Source organism: Caretta caretta, chromosome 6, assembly GCF_965140235.1.
Source record: "Caretta caretta isolate rCarCar2 chromosome 6, rCarCar1.hap1, whole genome shotgun sequence".
In the NCBI taxonomy this organism is placed as follows: Eukaryota; Metazoa; Chordata; order Testudines; family Cheloniidae; genus Caretta; species Caretta caretta.
Window position 1 is genome coordinate 125,303,986 of NC_134211.1, and position 17,290 is coordinate 125,321,275.

At 49.1% G+C, this 17,290-nt stretch overlaps 1 protein-coding gene across 1 annotated transcript in view; it reads right to left on the minus strand.

Moving 5' to 3' along the window:
* FRMD6 (FERM domain containing 6) overlaps nucleotides 1-11,044 on the minus strand; it is a 105,458-nt gene extending 94,414 nt beyond the window's left edge. The window contains exon 1 of the mRNA XM_048852168.2: nucleotides 10,333-11,044. The gene's annotated coding sequence lies outside the window, so the exon portion shown is untranslated. The remainder of the gene's footprint in view (nucleotides 1-10,332) is intronic.
* Between the last annotated feature and the right edge of the window lie 6,246 nt (nucleotides 11,045-17,290).

The following is a 17,290-nucleotide window of genomic DNA, read 5'->3' on the forward strand; positions in this document are numbered from 1 at the left end:
CACATTAATGAGCAACTCTGTCACGACCCTGCGAGGTTCATGGGAGCAGACATGCTCCAACCCTCACCTGGCAGCCTGCTGGCAACAGCTGACCTGGGACCCACAAAGCCCAGGCCCCAGTGTTAGGTCTGATTGGCAGAGTCCCAGAGCGGCTGATTGGCCCGCTGGCCCTACTTAAGCCAGCAGCAGGAACAGGAAGCTGTCTGACCAAGTAGGCTCTGCCCTGCGTGCCTTGTGCTTCCTGCTACCCCGGCTGGATTTCCCAGCATTCTGACCTGGCGGGACTCCAAGCATCTGACTTGTGGTTCCCCACCTCCATTTTGTCTCTTGCCTCTGACCCCATGGTATCCTGATCTGGCCTCAATCTGGGTCTTGACTTGTGGTTCTGACCTCCTGGTATTCCGATCTAGCTAACTCTGGACTCCTGTCTCATGATTGTGGCATCTGGCTGCCCATGACCAGCTGTGACAGGTAGTGGGCCACATTTTATTCATGAGCATGATGCTTCGAGTTCATGGGTACATGGGATTCTTTCACACCTTTCCGTTCCTGCCTCAGCACAGAGGGCTAGACTAGATAACCTCTCGAGTTTCCTTCCAGCCCTATATTTCTATGATCTTATTCCATGTGATCAGAGCAGTTTGTACCACACAAAGACAATACCTACACTTGATCTATTTATTCACTATCATCATCATCATCATCTGTATTACAGTGGAATCTAGAGGACTCCACCTTGATCAGGGCCCCACTGTGCCAGCTGCTGTTCATACACTTAGTGAGAGGCAGGCCCTGCCCTAGAGATCTTACAATCTAAATAGACAAGACAGCTAAAGGCTGCAAGAAAGTATTATCCCCATTTTACAGATGGGGAACTAAGCACAGAGAGGTTAAATGATTTGCCCAAGGTCACACAGGAAGAGAGTGGCAGAACTAGGGTGTGAACTTAGAGACTTTAAGGTCATTAAGGACCATCATGATCATCTAGTCCAGGAGTTCTCAAACTTCATTGCACCGTGACCCCCTTGCTGCCTCAGGTGCGGGGACCAAAGACGAAGCCCAACCTGAGCCTCGCTGCCCAGGGCTTTGGCTTCAGCCCTGGGCCCCAGCAAGACTAAGCCAGCCCTGGCGACCTCATTAAAACGAGGTCGCAGCCCATTTTGGGGTCCCAACCCACAGTTTGAGAACCTTTGATCTAGTCTGTCCTCCTGCACATCACAGACTACAGAACCTCACCTAACACTCCTGTAATAGACCCCTAACTTCTGTTCCATGCATTAATCAGGAGACCGTCCATCCTGTTTCTTTCTCTTCAGTCCCAAAGTGTTTGCTCCTTATAAGTGAATTTATTCCCTCTTGTATCCATCACCAGGGCTGTGCCTGCTTCACACTTTTCAAGCTAGTAGCTAATATCCACTGACTCCAAAAAAAACCAAAACTAGATTGATTTTGTAGAATTACAATTTGCATAAAAGTCCTCCTAGAACGCTACATCCTGCTTTGTATCCTTTCTCCCCTGTCTCTTTATCCTGAGGCACTGAGTACAATCCTCTGGGGTGCACAGCGTTTTTAATTCCATGGCCAGATTCAATTATAAAGTGGAACCAAAAAGTTGCACATTGTATCTCTCTATTTACCTGTCCAATCTGTGATTTCTGGATGAGTCCAGGCCAGTTTTCTATAGCTGAGTGGGAGCAAGGATGATTAATATGATCTGGGGCTTGGGAAACTGTTTGTTGCATCCTGCAGTGTTATTTATTTCTGCAGAGTAGTGGCTGTCCTTATTGTACCAGCTTCACAATAATGAAGAGTAAGAGCTAGTTTGTTTTGTTAACACCTCTAATAATTCTCTGTCACTGTACTCCGCAAACAGAAATCCAGGGCAAGACAGCATCTTTCAGATGAGGCTGGTTTCGCTGATCAGCCTAAGCACCCGTAAGTATGTAATGCCTTTTGTGAGCAGCTCAATGCCGTTATGTACACAGCTGAAGACTGTAAGGAATAGCAGCAATGTCAACATCCTTTGTTGATTTAGTGTTGTAGCAAATTGTGGACACACAGCATCCTTTCATCTTCATAGTTTTCAGTGAGCTAGGAATTTGTGTCTGCAATTAAATGTGTACACACGCTGCTGTCAGTTACATGGGTGTAAATGAGGACAGAATTTAGCCCACTGTATATAAAAACAAGCTGTGTGTGTGTGTGTGTGCAACTTTTTCATCAGGCCCATGAGCAACTACGATATCTGTCTTAAACTGCCCGTGGCCTTCCACTTTAAAATCGTCATTTGGTCACATAGTGCCTGGAAAAATGCTCCCCCACTGTTTGCCCTCTCCGCAGTAAAGCCACTGACGGCCCCGCTTTTCCTGCTTGAGTTTTGATTTGCAAGGTCAGTCGTCCCACATTCCAAAGGTAGGTGAAAAAATGTGTTTGGAGAGCAGGGAATTGCGCCAGAACAATGACTCATTGTGTAAGTATCAGCCAGTTCACTAGTGGGTCATTGATACAGCAATACGAACATTGTCAATCTAAACAAGGCCAGGCAAGCAGCTGATGTCACACGGGTTTGCCAGGATTCTGGGCAGCCCTTTGAGATCACTAACCTGAACTACAGCACAGCTGGCTCACCGCTCTACTTTTTTATATGATGTTCCAGTGGGGCTCTATTCACAGCCAGACCCTCACTCATGGGGGTGCCATTGATTTACACCAGCACATGTACACCAGATTTTAACCTCTTCAGTGCTGGTATTTAGGGAATCCTGATCAAATTCCCATTGTCTCCAATGTGGCAGGATCAAGCCTTTACTGCCTGACAATAGGCACAATTTTCTCCATGTCCTGGGAGAAACAACATAGATCCCCCTATGCCCGACACAGGCTACTTCTCTGGATGTTCCATCAGGCTCAACAACTGACAAGTGTGCTCCTGCAGAAGTGGGTGTTAGTGATTAGCAAGGACCTTTTCTTCACACTACCTGGCCCCACACATTCCCCTTCTGAACTGACAGGAATGAGGCAGTGCATGATAGAAAAGTCACTCATCAGGAACAGATTTTGGCCAAAAAGTGCTGTACAGTGACATCAGGCCTGTACAGTAAGATCAAAGCCCATGGGGCATGGGTCATTTGCAGGTTTAATCTAGTACAAATGGTGGATTCTCTGTAACTTGAGGCCTTTAAATCATGATTTGAGGACTTCAGTACCTCAGCCAGAGGTTAGAGATCTATTACAGGAGTGGGTGTGTGAGGATCTGTAGCCTGCAATGTACAGGAGGTCAGGGATGGTCCCTTCTGACCTTAGAGTCTGTGAGTCACTGAAGTCAATGGAAACACTCCCGTTGTCTTCAGTGGGCTTTGGATCAGCTCCTTAAGCATTATTATTTTCTATGTAGCTCAGCTGATATATGGTACATATATATAGATGCCCTTGTCTATATTAGGCATACTTCGTGGTACAGTGAAGCCTGAAGATCAAGGAAGCCCCAATATTTAAGACTCTGTGTTCATTTGGGAGGAATACTCCAGAAGAAATAATATTTATATAGTGCTGCTGGAGAGAAGGCCCCTGCCACAATGAGATTACCATCTGATAGAGGGGATGCCGCTAGGTACATTACATACTATCATAAGAAGAAAGAAGGTAAGACGTTCCAAGGCTCTTAACTCTTAGCCAACAAAGTCTCTACTTTGTCACAGGTGGGTAGGACAACCTTTTGTCATCTATCTCTCTGGATAAATGAACAAGGGAACCTTTGGGAGCTGACCAATCCCCAATCGCTGCTAAAACCAGGCTGTTTCAGTCAATGTGCAGATTATGAGACTATTTGTAAGAGATTTAAACTTTCTTTGAAACAATCATTACACAATGCTTAGACCTTCTGGGCAGGGACTGTCTCTCTGCTTTGTATTTGTACGGCACCTTGCACAATGGGCCATGAGCCATGACTGGGGCTTTAGGGCAATACCAATAATAAGAAGAAGTGAAGGCAGGATAGTGCCTGATTTGAACACTATCACTAAAGGAAGTCAGTGAAGCCTGGCTCTTTTGAGTTTTCTACATTTAGCTGATCAATGATCATGAAAAATCCAGCTCATGGCAGATGCCATCAGAAATTGGGACCAGATCATCTGCTGGTATAGCTCTATTGATGGAGCTACATCCATTTCCATCTGTCGAGGACTTGGCCCTGGATGTTTACTATATTGCCTTTACTGTAGCGTTTGTGGTATTTCTTTCCTGAGAAAAGATGATGAAAGAAATAGCATAGAGCATTTCACTAGTGTCACCCACTCATCACCTATGGACAAGGATCCTCACTGAACACTTGATCAGTCTGAACCGTAATCCTCTTTCTACCCTCAAGCAAGTGTCCATGAGCAACAGTAAATGCCATCATCGGAATGTGGATCCACTGTACTAGAGTTATGGTCAATGGATTGCGCAGAACTTCCAGACACACGAAAAATCTGCAGCAGCTTCCTGCCTGTCTCCCCCAGCAGACAGGTGGAGAATGCAGACTTTAACCTCATTGACACTGGCTGGAAATCCAGAGTCACACCACTGAAGTCAGTGGCGTTACATTAATGTCACCAAGATCTGAATTTCTCCCAGTGCATAGAAGCACGACTCAAGGAAGCGATTGTGTAAACTGTTCTTGGTGCTACTTTCAAGCTAGTGTAAAGCTGGGAAAAGCAAGGTTTCAGTTCCTATTCTCCATCTAAAAAGGGCGAATTGCTCTGTTCTCTGTCCCCTGGCGGTGCTAACGCTGGTTTCAAACCTGGCCCTGCTGCACATACACAAACAGATGCCCAAGTGAAGGTGGGTTTAATGAGGCCCAATTACATTCTTACACACTCCCATCAAGAGAGACATTTCTCTGGATCCTCGTTGTGCAGAACATCAATCTTACGGGGTCAGGCACAGGCAGTAAATCTCCGCCGGTTGGAAGCAGCACGTGAGAATTTATGTCCCCCATTTGAGTTCCCATAAAACAACATAAATACATCACAGAATTAGAATGTTACTCAACAGGAACGAGAGGAAAGGGATGGATGGCCAAGGCAATTCACAGCAAGGGGCAGTGCATCAGCTGTACCCTCAGGCCCTGTGTAAGGATCTGGAAGACTAGAACCCACTAGGCCAGACCACCCATGTCCCGGATGTGACACTAGGAGGTGCTGTGACCCTGAGAAACCCCTCTCTGGCACAATCCTTCACCCACTCCTTCCCTGCTGGGGGGGGGGGGGAGGGAGGGGTAGTGAGTTGCTGACGGTCTATACTAGGAGTTGAACACAACACTGGCGCCCCCCTTGCTCTGGCTAGCAAGTAGGAAAAGAAGGGGTGTGTGGGGGGGGCACCCATCTTCTCCAGAGAGCAATACTGGGTGTGCAACATCCTCTTACTTCCCCAAAAGGTTGTTACAAGGAGGAGGGAGAAAAATTGTTCTCCTTAACCTCTTAGGATAGGACAAGAAGCAATGGGCTTAAATTGCAGCATGGGCGGTTTAGGTTGGACATTAGGAAAAATTTCCTAACTGTCAGGGTGGTTAAACACTGGGATAAATTGCCTAGGGAGGTTGTGGAATCTCCATCGCTGGGGATTTTTAAGAGCAGGTTAGACAAACACCTGTCAGGAATGGTCTAGTTAATACTTAGTCCTGCCGTGAGTGCAGGGGACTGGACTAGGTGACCTCTCAAGGTCCCTTCCAGTCATACAATTCAACGTGCTGAGACCTAAGTAGCTTTCACAGGAGTGCAAGGGGGATTCTTCCCTTTCCAGGCACGTTGTTTTTTCTTTTCTTCCAGCTTTCTGAAGCAGGGTCCCGCGATGGGCTTAGAAACCTGCAGTGCCCCTCACGCTGGCTGAAAGAGGGGTGGGATGACTGCACTGAGCAGGCCTGCTTTGGGCACTGATGTGCATGCTATTTATGACGTATCCCCCAGCATAAAAGCCTCATGCAAACTGCTCTCAGCATGCCCCAAAGGCCTAATCCAAAGCTCATTGGGGTCAGCAGAAAGCATCCTATTGACTTCAGATGCTAGGTCAGAGCCCAGACTGAAGGAAGCTTGGCCCGAAGCACAAGGAATCCCACAGCTAGTAGGTAGCCTTGGAGCAGATTAAGCTTGTGAGTGCTGTGTCCTAGGCTCTGCGTGGGAGCAAGCTGCCAGAGCTGCAGTTTTCCCCATGGCATCTACTGCCACTGTTGGCAGTGAGCATGCCTGTGCGGCACTTCACCCTGGCTTTACAGGAAGGGGCTCTGCTAAGGATCGCATTTAGATTTAACGAAGCAGCTGTTTGAATGTTAAATCAGATGCAAATTGCTTATTAGAATATACTAGCTGGGATATGAATGGCTATGTACAAGGATCCATCTCTAGACTAGTCAATAAATATTAGACCTTAGTAAATAGATTTTAAGAATCCAGTTCTACTTAATTAACAGCCAAGAAGTGCAATTAGAGGCAATCCAGCAGACCGAGCCCTCGCGCTGTGAAACACACTGGCCATGTTTGCATACACGGTCGTCATACAGTAATATTCAGCTCTGCAAAGCACCGGTGCATACCCAGAGCGCTGCATGAGAGGCATCACGGCCTAGTCCCAAAGCCCTTTCAGTCTTTCTACTGGCTACAGTGGGCTTTGGATCAGGCCCATCGGCCTGGCTCACGCACTGAAGGCACTGGGATACCACGCCTGCCCAGAGGGCTGCCTGCATGGATCCAGTTGTAGGATCGGGCCTGGGAGTGCAAAAAGGATCACTCCCGGGCAGCGCTCCCATGCACCTCCTGGGCCCTGCACGTGAGGCTTGAGTGGTGCCTAGCCCATGTAGAAGCCCTCGCTGAATTTCCACCCTAATTAGACAATTTTCATTAAACGTTAGCTGATTGATGTATTGAAGTTAAACACTAAGGATCAAGTCCTGGGCCCACTAGAGCTAGCAGCAAAACTCCACTAAAGTCCGGGGAGCTAATTTTTGCTTGTTAGATTCAGTCGCATAAGATGATTTGTATTGCATGTGTCTGTATCTTCCCATTGCACCTTCCCATCTATCTTAGGTTTTTCTAAGGCAACTACCCACAGGTGCTGACTTTTGTTTTTGCTGGTGGGTGCTTTTGAAGAGGTGTGTTTGGGGAGGGGGGCTCTGCCAGTTTTGGGGGGAGGCCATTTTCAGCATATTTATACACATCTTTTATATTCCAGTGATTGACTGTGGGTCTATAATTGGTATCTTAGTGGGCGTGGGGGACCTTGGGGTAAGAGGCGGAGCAGTGGTGGGAAGAGACAGAGCAGAGGCGGGGCCTTGGGCTGGAGCAGGGGTGGGGGTCACAGGGCTTCTAGGGAGCTTCTAGGGAGCTTCCAGCACGCCTGTCCAGCCTCCCGAAATGCAAGAGTCACATGCTGCCTATGACTGTGGCTCCTGGGTGCTGAGCTTTCCCTAGCTTTTTCGGCGGGTGCATGAGCCCAGGAACACCCACGGAGTCAGTGCCTAGGCAAATACTGGTTTCACTGTTCTATGTGTGGTTAACTAATTACTAAGAACCTATTTTTTAATGTTTAATATTAGACACACAGGAACTATTCTAATAAATCTAAATTATGTGAGTAATTCAATGCATTTGAAGTATTGCTCAACTGTGGTCTGTTAGAGATTGGTTTGCTTAATAATATAGCTGGAATCCGAGTTTCTCTGTTTGCCGGCTCCATTTCTAATCTGGGGGGAGATTTAATTTTAATTCAAAACTTTTAGTCGCCAGCAAGTTAAGTGTCTCCTCCATCTGTATCTTTTGTTAGAAAGCTGTTTGTAATTTAGGGTTGCCACATCTCAGGTACAAAAAGCCAGGACGTCAAGCATGATCCCGAGCCCATAAAACTGGGGTGTACAGAGCATCCTTACAGACTTCCCACGACAGCCACTCAAAAGAGGGACGAACCAGGGAAAACCTGGACAGTGGCAACTTTATTCTGACTCAAATCCTCCCCCCCGCCAACCCCCGCAGATTAAACAAATCTACTAGCGCTATTTTATGCACAAAATGAGTAAAAGCCACATATCACCTGGAATAACCTCAGCCTCTGATTGGAAAATCTGCATTTACACTGAAAAACCAAACATTTGTTTGCACTAATCAAGGAGCCTGATTGCCAACTACTTGATTTGCACATGCAAAGATCTGTTTGTGCATGCAACTTGGGTAATTGCACATGCAGACGGTTGGCCATGCCAATTATTCTGCACATGCGAATTTAGAGGCTGGTTTGAAGCAGGTTGAAAAGGTGGCTCTAAGGATCCAGCTGTCAATGGGCTTTGCGTCAAGTCATTAAATAATTCAGAGCTGCTTCTAACCTAGAGCTACACACACGGTACAGGGCTCATGAGAGCAATATGCTCAGGCTTTCTAGTGCCAGCAGAGCTAGCGCAAGGCTCCAGGATTTTTAATCTGTCAAAAAAAATATATTCCCTCATTCAATTCCTACCTTATTTTGGGTTTTTCCTCTGGCTGTACCCTCCTTCCCCCAGGTTTCCCATGTACCCTGCATGGGACCAAAACAATGGTGCAAACACTCCACTGCGGCAAGGAAGAAAACACTGGGTGGGGGCAAATCCTCTTTCCCAGTCCCTGTTTTCATTCTTGGTTTGCTGATTACGTTACGCCAGGAGCAGCGTATCGGCATTTAGACACAGCCCTTTCCTCACACGTGGAGTGGCTCCGTCCCAAGGAGGCGCTGCAAAGCAGGGAAGCCTTCCCGTTCCTCCCAGTTATAACCTTAGCCTGGCAATTCTTAACCAGGTGCTCGACTCCCTCACTGGGAAGTGGTGAACGGCTTCCAGCTGAGCCTGCAGCCATGTCCCCGATCAGGGTGGTGCTGTGAGCACTCTGTCACTGGGTTAGAGAAGCAAGTAGAATTCCTTGCTAATGCAGTAGGCTTTTAAACGCATGCCTGCTGTGAGACAGGGCTCCAGTACTCAGGGGAGAGTGAACGACAGATTGACGCTAACTTAGATTTCACATCCAAATCTAGATCCTGAGCAAGCCACTGTGGGAAGCATTTTGAAAAGACAAGCGGTCTTACATAGAACTGTCACTGCAATGGAAAGGAAGCATGGACAGCTCCGAGTGCTGTTAACTGAGTGGGACACAAATCCTTAACACAATGAAATCTAGTGCCTGATGAACTAAGGAGAGTTATGTTATGACTGTTTATTGCAATGACCAATTTATGGATCTGATCTTGTCAAAACTTGCCACAGTTGACACATTAAGACAACCTGCCTTTGACTAGCTTTGCCTCGTGTGTAATTGTCATTGTGGGTATGTCTATGCTGCACACTAAGCCCAGGATCTGACTCAGGTTTGAACCCAAGACCCCGTTTATCCACACACAGATCTGCCTGATTCGGGTCTGCAAGCACTCAGGATCTGGGCCCTGGGACCCTGCTGGGAGGTGGGTCAGAGCATGAGGCTCGGGCCCAAGCCCTGTCATTTTGCAGTGTGGACGCAGCTCAAGCTGCACATCTGAGTCAGACAGTCTGTGTAGTGCAGTGTGGACGTGTTAGCATGGCTGTTAGACCAGGTACAGCAATTGTAAGCCTAGGTTTACAATGCAGTGTGGGTGCTCAAGAGCAGGTTTCGAACCACTGAGTTGACAAGCACAGGTCCCACAGATCTGGGTTTACAATCATAGAATCATAGAAGATTAGGGTTGGAAGGGACCTCAGGAGGTCCAACCCCCCTGCTCAAAGCAGGACCAACCCCAACTAAATCATCCCAGCCAGGGCTTTGTCAAGCCCAGCCTTAAAAACCTCCAAGGAAGGAGATTCCACCACCTCCCTAGGGAACCCATTCCAGGGCTTCACCACCCTCCCCGTGAAAAAGTTTTTCCTAATATCCAACCTAGACCTCCCCCACTGCAACTTGAGACCTTTACTCCTTGTTCTGTCATCTGCTACCATTGAGAACAGTCTAGAGCCATCCTCTTTGGAACCCCTCTCAGGTAGTTGAAAGCAGCTATCAAATCCCCGCTCACTCTTCTCTTCTGCAGACTAAACAAGCCCAGTTCCCTCAGCCTCTCCTCGTGAGTCCTGTGCCCCAGCAGCAGGAGGGCCAAGGAGCCAGAACAGGCCTCGGGTACGCACTGTGCCAGAGCCCCTCCCCCAGCTCCTTACCCCCATTCCCTGCTGGCTCAAGGCTTCTTCCACCCCCAGCAGGGAGAGGGGCTGCTGTGGGTTCCAGGCCCACTCCCCGCCATGTGAGGTGCACGGTAGGTACCAGATTCCCACATAGCCCCACGGGGGCTCAGCTACCACAGCTATGGAGGCCACATGAGTACCTGAGACTTGGAAGGGCCGTGCCCACGATCACCCAGCCGGGCAGTGCTAGGACTAGAACCCAGGTCTCCTCGCTCCCACTCTCAGGCCTGCTCCACTAGACCCCACTGCCTGTCCTGGCAAATGGGGTCTGCTCCAGGGTGCAGGGCCATTCTCCGGCCCCTACACTGTGCAGCTGTGACTGTGGGTCATGTGATGGAACCAATTATCCTGAGCAGACTTGGCCAGGAGAGACGCCGTTTGAAAATCCTAGGACGAGCTTGAGTTTCCTGCTACTCTTCACACATTCAGGCATAAAAGGAATTGAGAAACCATCAGATGCACATCTTTGTCAGGCACATACCCCTTGAAAATAATAAGAAGAACTGCGTTCCAGGAGCATGTAGGGGCTCAATCAGGGATCACACCCCTTTTGTACCAGGAGCTGTACAAACTTGCAGTGAGAAACCCAGTCTCTGTCCCAAGGACCGTACTGCATTTGGCCCCAAAGCTATAACTGGATCTGCACCTGTGGCTTTAGGAAACAATGGTCCTCCTCTTAATACTTCATCTCTACTAAACTATTCAAAAAGACTTTGCTGGGATAGTCAGCAAATCCCAGCGATCTCAGCTTGTGCTATCCATGTTCCTTGCGTTCAGTTTCCTTTGACCCACCAGGTTCCTGGCAGGCAGAATGCAGCAGCGTAGCAGATGGGTATATCCAAGGTGAAATCAGCCTGTCTTCTTTTAAATGCAAGTGTCACATGGCACAATGTCAGAGTAGAGCCGGGTGGTAGAAAGAAATGTAACCGAATATGGCACAAGAAATGCACACTATAAATAAAACATGTAGAGGAGGATTTTGTATTCCCTGCATGACCACACCCCACCCTATCTACACACACACAGATGCATACTCTACTATCTGTATCCATCCACACACACGGTGCCAGGGCAGTTCCACTGTGCAAAAAGCAGGGGAAAACAGGCTTTGGGGTTTGTACCCAGCGAGAGCTCCCTGCAGACCCGTGCAATGGGGATCTGGCTGATCCCCTGGTCATTGCTCTGAGAGGGGAAAAGGGGAAGCCATGTGGAGGCTCTTCCAGCCCAGAGGTTGCAGCAGCAGCAGCCTGGGAGCAGTGGTTTCTAGCCCTCAGTCCCCAGAGTGATGCCACCTGGCTGCTTGGGCTGTGTGCTGGGGCCAGAATTTGGGGCGTAACCAAAAGGCCCCAGCCAGCCGGTTGGCTCTCACCCTGAAAGGGCTTCAGCCAACATGTCGTTTGTGTGACTTGTGCCGAAGGCTTGCAGAGAAGTGATGGTAAATCAGGCCAGGCGCTGACGGCTGACGCAGGGACGTTACAAGTAAGCCCTGTGGAAAAATGTAACAAAGAGACCCCTGCCACTCTGTCCCTGCCATGCTGACTTCCCCCTGCATCTGTCAGCATGCGTCCCGGACGCTCTGTGTCTGCAGCTACCTCATCAGCCTCTGTGACAAGCCTCTGGCCTGCTGCCAGAGGGGAGAGGGCAAAGGCCAGACACGGGAAGGAGGACTGCAAGAGAGAGAGAGTGAGCTCCCCTCCTGCTATCACTGGGTCTCCCCCAGCTGGCGTTTTTAAAGGGCTCTGGTCAAGGTTTAATGCTAAGAGCATCACGGCCACGTGGAAAAGCTTCCAGGATCACCTCCCCAACAGCTAGCTTAAGCTCCACGCGTGCTCCCACTGACGGCAACACTCCCATGAATGGGGCTGGGTCACCCCGCTGGGGAAAAGCAGGAGGGATCAGCTGTGAATCGTTCCCACAAGAAGTGACAGCAGCACGGAAGAATCAGGAAGCCCAGTGAGGATCCAAATGCAAAGGGAGCTTTATGACTCTTCCCAGGGCCTGCGGGTTGGAATCACTCTGGGAGCTGGAGGGCTGTTCATCACACGCTTGTCTAATTAAAGTGAAGCAGGAGGGAGTTGGAGCGACAGGTTGACTCACCTTCCCCAAGGCTAGCTAGTTAGACTGGCGTGTGTGGGTGAGTTGCAGGGTTGGAGGGGGAAGCAGACGCCTGAGTCATGCTCCCACTTAAATCAATGGGAAAATTCACTTCAGAGGGCCCCTGAAGTCAGGCAGGCAAAACTGGGAGGCAGGAAGAAAGCAGGATCTAGGGCATTACTACTGCTTTACTGTACACCACGCTGTCAGGAGTGCACAGGACTTTCACAGAATCTCAGGGTTGGAAGGGACCTCAGGAGGTCAACTAGTCCAACCCCCTGCTCAAAGCAGGACCAACCCCAACTAAATCATCCCAGCCAGGGCTTTGTCAAGCTGGGCCTTAAAAACCTCTAAGGAAGGAGGTTTTTGTGCTAGTTACACGAGGTCCCGGCCACAAGGAGCCTGCAAACTAAAGTTGAGTTTACAACGTCATCGGCAGAGAGTTTGTCATCTAACGGGGGCGTTGCTGGAGCAGAGATGTGGGGCAGGGGGCAAAGAGCAATCAGAAGCAGAGGGATGCGTTAGGACTACGTGTGAGAGGCCCAAACCACCCCAGTGAAATCACCATTGTCAGCAGGATGTATTGTCCCACCTAGACGCTCCATTGTGCTGGGCGCCGTACGTATGTGTCTACACACAGTCCCTGCCCCAAACTGCTAATCATCTAAGTAGAAATCAATGGAGTTGGGTCACACCCAGGGAGTGCAACAAGAACGGGATCTCCAGTACATACAGGCATGATCCCAAATGGGTCTGTTTAAACCGCAGGGGCTCAGTGCTGGCCCAGTCACAGGGGTGTAGCAGCTACCCCAGTGTAACTCCAGGCAGACCGGAGCAATTGCTGTTGGAAGCACGTCACCAGCCACAGCAGGGGTGTCTGTCTTGTGCAGTATTTAAGGACAGAGAAATGGGAGGAGGATCCTGCTGTGGATCAGCAAGCCACAGGGGGTGAATACTGTCCAGGACCAATGGCTTGTTGTGATTCACAGGGGCATGACCCAGCTGAATCCAAAGGAAATGACCAGTGTCAGGGACAGCTGTAGCAGGAAGAGAGCCTGAGACATAAGCCCTTGTATCAGAGGCCTGGTATGAGGCAGGACCTGCTTATGGAATTTGGCAAGAACAGGGCTGATATTGCAGACATGCTCGTGCCTAAGAAGTGCTAGGCACAGAGTGCTCACGCAAACACATCCCAGTATCAAATGGTACCAGAACACCCCGATATCAAGGATGGTACAAAAACATTCCCCAAGGATAGCAGGAACACACTGACCCCTCCTAAAATATAAGGATGATAGTATGTAATAGAAATGTTTTGATTGAACCAACATGGACAAGGTGATAACTAGCCAGGTCAGGGGGCAATGACTATATCAGAGGCAGTACTAACTTGTTTGTAATGGGGTATAAAGAGGTATCTCAAAGGGAGTGTCTTTGTCCAGCTGAGAGGGGAATGGAAAGTCCCGCCATTCACTGAGCTGCATCCATTGTCGCGGGCATACATGTCTTAGTATCCTCATAGAGTCTGACAGATGCTATTACCGTGCTTTGTCGACAATAAACCTGGCCTGGCGCCTTCGTACCTTAACGGATCTTGTGGTCATTGGGCGGTTCGCTCCAGGTCTGCTGTGCTGGCTGTCTGCACAGAGCTGGGGCAGCACACAGGGAGAACACACACACACAGCCGAACATCTAACCACACCGGTGACCCACGAACGCTGATTACATCCAAGCTCTATGAACTGCAAGAACAACCCCGCAGCACCATGTGTGACCCTTTTCTAGCAGAGGGCTGTGCTGCTGGGGAAATAAACCCAGCCCCTTAACAAAGGAATAAAAAAGGCCCGTACCAAGATCTCCCCGACGCAAGAGACTCCCAGAGCCCAGCAGAACTGGATCCCCCACACCGTTTCTTCATTAGGGTTTAAGCATGGCTGAGTCTGGGGAGGAGCTGAGAGAAAAGGTTCAGCTGTGAAGCTCCGTTCTGCTTTCTTACAGATGACGTATGTACTGCAGGGAGAGCGCTCACGGCTTGCAGGGTTTGCTCCCGCGCTCGGCACACTCGGCCCCATGTAAAATGTACGTTCCCCTCAAATGTTTGGGCCTGCAGAGAACATTCAGCCAGGAGCTCAGTTCCTGGGGGCAGTTTGGAAAGCTGACCATCGGTTCTCTGGTTAGGCTGTGGGATGCCTCACTGCAGAGTCTGTAGGAAACTCAGGAAGAGAAGGGGTGTGGAATGGCAAGGTTACTCACCTCATAGGAGGGGCAGAGAGAGAGAGAGAGAAGGAAATACTATTTTGTTTTTCAACTGCTCCTATTTGCATGGGGTACTCTCCACCCCAGCAATGCAATTTGCCTGGACATGAAACCGTCAGCCCTGAGGCAACTGCAATCAGCACAGAACATTGCAGCACGTCTCCTCAGCAACACAGGCTGCTGCGAGCACATGCGACCTGCTCTCTACCCTGGCTTCCCAGCGAATATCACATCAGACACAAGAAGTCGGGTGTGAAATCTGGGCCCTGCTGCAGTCCGGGGGAGGTTTGCCACTGATTTCAATGAGAGCAGGGTTTCCTCCTTGGTCCTTCCCACCAAGGCATTTAATGATCTGGGCCTGGGGTAAAGATCACCTAAAGCATCAGGATGAAGGTCGTGGTCAATAACTCCACTCCTCAGGCATAATGGAGCTTTCTGCTGCAAGGGCAAAACTTGTCTGTGGGGGAGAGGAGTGTTTTGGGGGGGCTTCTTCCAGACTGTAGAACAAATTCCCACAGGGACTGCCACAAACCTCACCCCCTTCCACTCCAAGTGCCACGTGAATTTTTTCCCACCTGCCTTCACTAATGTAAGCCCAGGGCACAGCACACCAAAATACACATTTAAAGATTTATTTTTAAAAAATCCACATGCCATTTTTCCAGGAAGAAAGGAGGGAGGGAGCGAGGAAGGGAGGGACAGAAAGAAGTTCAGGGTAGTTGCTACTCATGTCACTCAGTGTCCTTCTGGAAGTCATTGGGACTTCCTGGTGATGGGTGCAATACACTAACCAGAGCAGAACGGCAGCTTGGGATCCACTACAGTCTATCATGGCATGATGTCTTGCCCTGCCGCTGGCTCTTCATGGTTGCAGGGGGCTGCCTGCATGGCTGAGCTTGCAGGATCAGAGCCCAGGTTTGCAGAAGGCCCAGAGTTGCTGTGGGTCAATATCGCTGTTGCACAGTCACACTGAGTTTGCATCCTAAAAATCTTGATGAGCTGTTATTATTGGAAAGACACCAGCTACTGTGTTCTAAAGCAAACACCCGAAGGCAAAAGGGAAGAGTCTGTGTTATGTGCTGCTGGCCTGAATATTTTCACTTTGGAAAACAAAGTTGTTTATGAGCTATACAAGCACAACAAAGCAAAAGCAGCTGCAGCTGCTAACTTCTTTTATGTGCTTTGTTTCTCTCCTCAATTTTTATGATCCAGACATAAAGCTCTGGAAAACAAAGGTTTAGAATAAAAGCACTGACCCCAGCTTACATAGTGGCACAAAATAGACAGCTCTGATTCTAATTTTAAATCTCTAATATGAGCTAGCGATATCAGTATAGAATTACAGCAGTATCCTTTATCTATGTGTGCAGACAGATTACAGGTGGAGCTGGTACAACGTCTACAGTTAAGGTTGCCTGACACTTCCCATTATAAGACCCTGTTTTCAGTTGCTTATAAGTTAGCCAAATTTTAGCTGTTGAGACTGAAATTTTCCATGCCAGGTGTGTGCCTCAGGCTGACGTTTTTTGAAAAGTTCCAGCAAAAACTGTCAGTCATTTTCAAGAGAAAGATTAGGAAAAGATATGTTGCTTTTGCCCATCTTGAAAAAATTCTTACAACCTTTTTTGGTGAGGCTCTAGTGCCTTGAAATAAGGCCTTGAAACATGGCAGGAAGGTCACCTTGGTATCAGGGATGTGCCTTATGCCGTCCGGTGAAAAACCGCCCAAATGTGGCCAACTCGTAAGCCTTTGAAAAATTCAGCTTGCCCACACTTAGTAGAGATTTGTTGGAGTTTGGCAGCTAAATTCTTGAAGATTTTGTCTGTACTGAGCATGCTCCACCCCAGGGCTGAGCAGGGACTTTCTCCGCAATTGCTCCTCCAAACGGCTGCAGGGCGCTGTTGTGCTGGACACAGGAATTGTGAGCCGGTAGATTGTCTCCCTGGTGCTGTCGGTGCTCCCTGCTGGGGTCCAGGCAGCGCGGGGGAGGAGGAAGCTGGCTGACAGAAATAACAAGGGACAAGAACTGGAAAGGAGTGGAATAGAGGGGGTGGATTGGTACAAGGAGTCTGCGGGTGGAAGGGAAGACTGGGACGGGCACCTGGGTGGGAAGGGGTGGGAAGGGGTGGGGCGGGGGATGTTGCAATTGGATGGGCAAGGAGCCAAGAACTGGGGAAGACTGGACTGGCACAGGGATAGGCTGATGGGGACAGGGCAAAAGGGGTCGGGCTTGCGGGGAAATAGGGGCAGAAGAGTCTGTGACCACTAGAGCACACCCCCTGCACAAACCTGGAATGGAACCCAAGATTCCTGAGTCTCCTCACCCCTCTGCTGTCAGCAAATATCCCTGCCCAGCCCTGAATTCTGGCCTTTTCTAACTTCTGTGTGCTTGACTTTGCAGCCTTAACGTTCTTTTAACTTAGGTTTTTTTGTCCGTAATACATATAATCACACATGCAGAAAGGGAGAGAGAAAAAGAGACAGACATCGGTACTGAAAGGAGGGGAGTGTAAAAAAGACCGCAGATGGGTGAGTATATGAAATAGCCCCCCCTTCATCTCCTAATGACAGAGAGGGATTTCATTGTGAGAAGGAATGTTTGCATGGATCAGAATGTAGTCAGGAGAAAGAAGTCTCTGTTGATTCTGCACTTAAGTGACTCTCTGTTCCCAGAGGTACAACAGCGTGCAAGATTCTTTCCTAACTTGACTACATTTCTCAGCACTGGTCTAAATGTGTCACAAATTC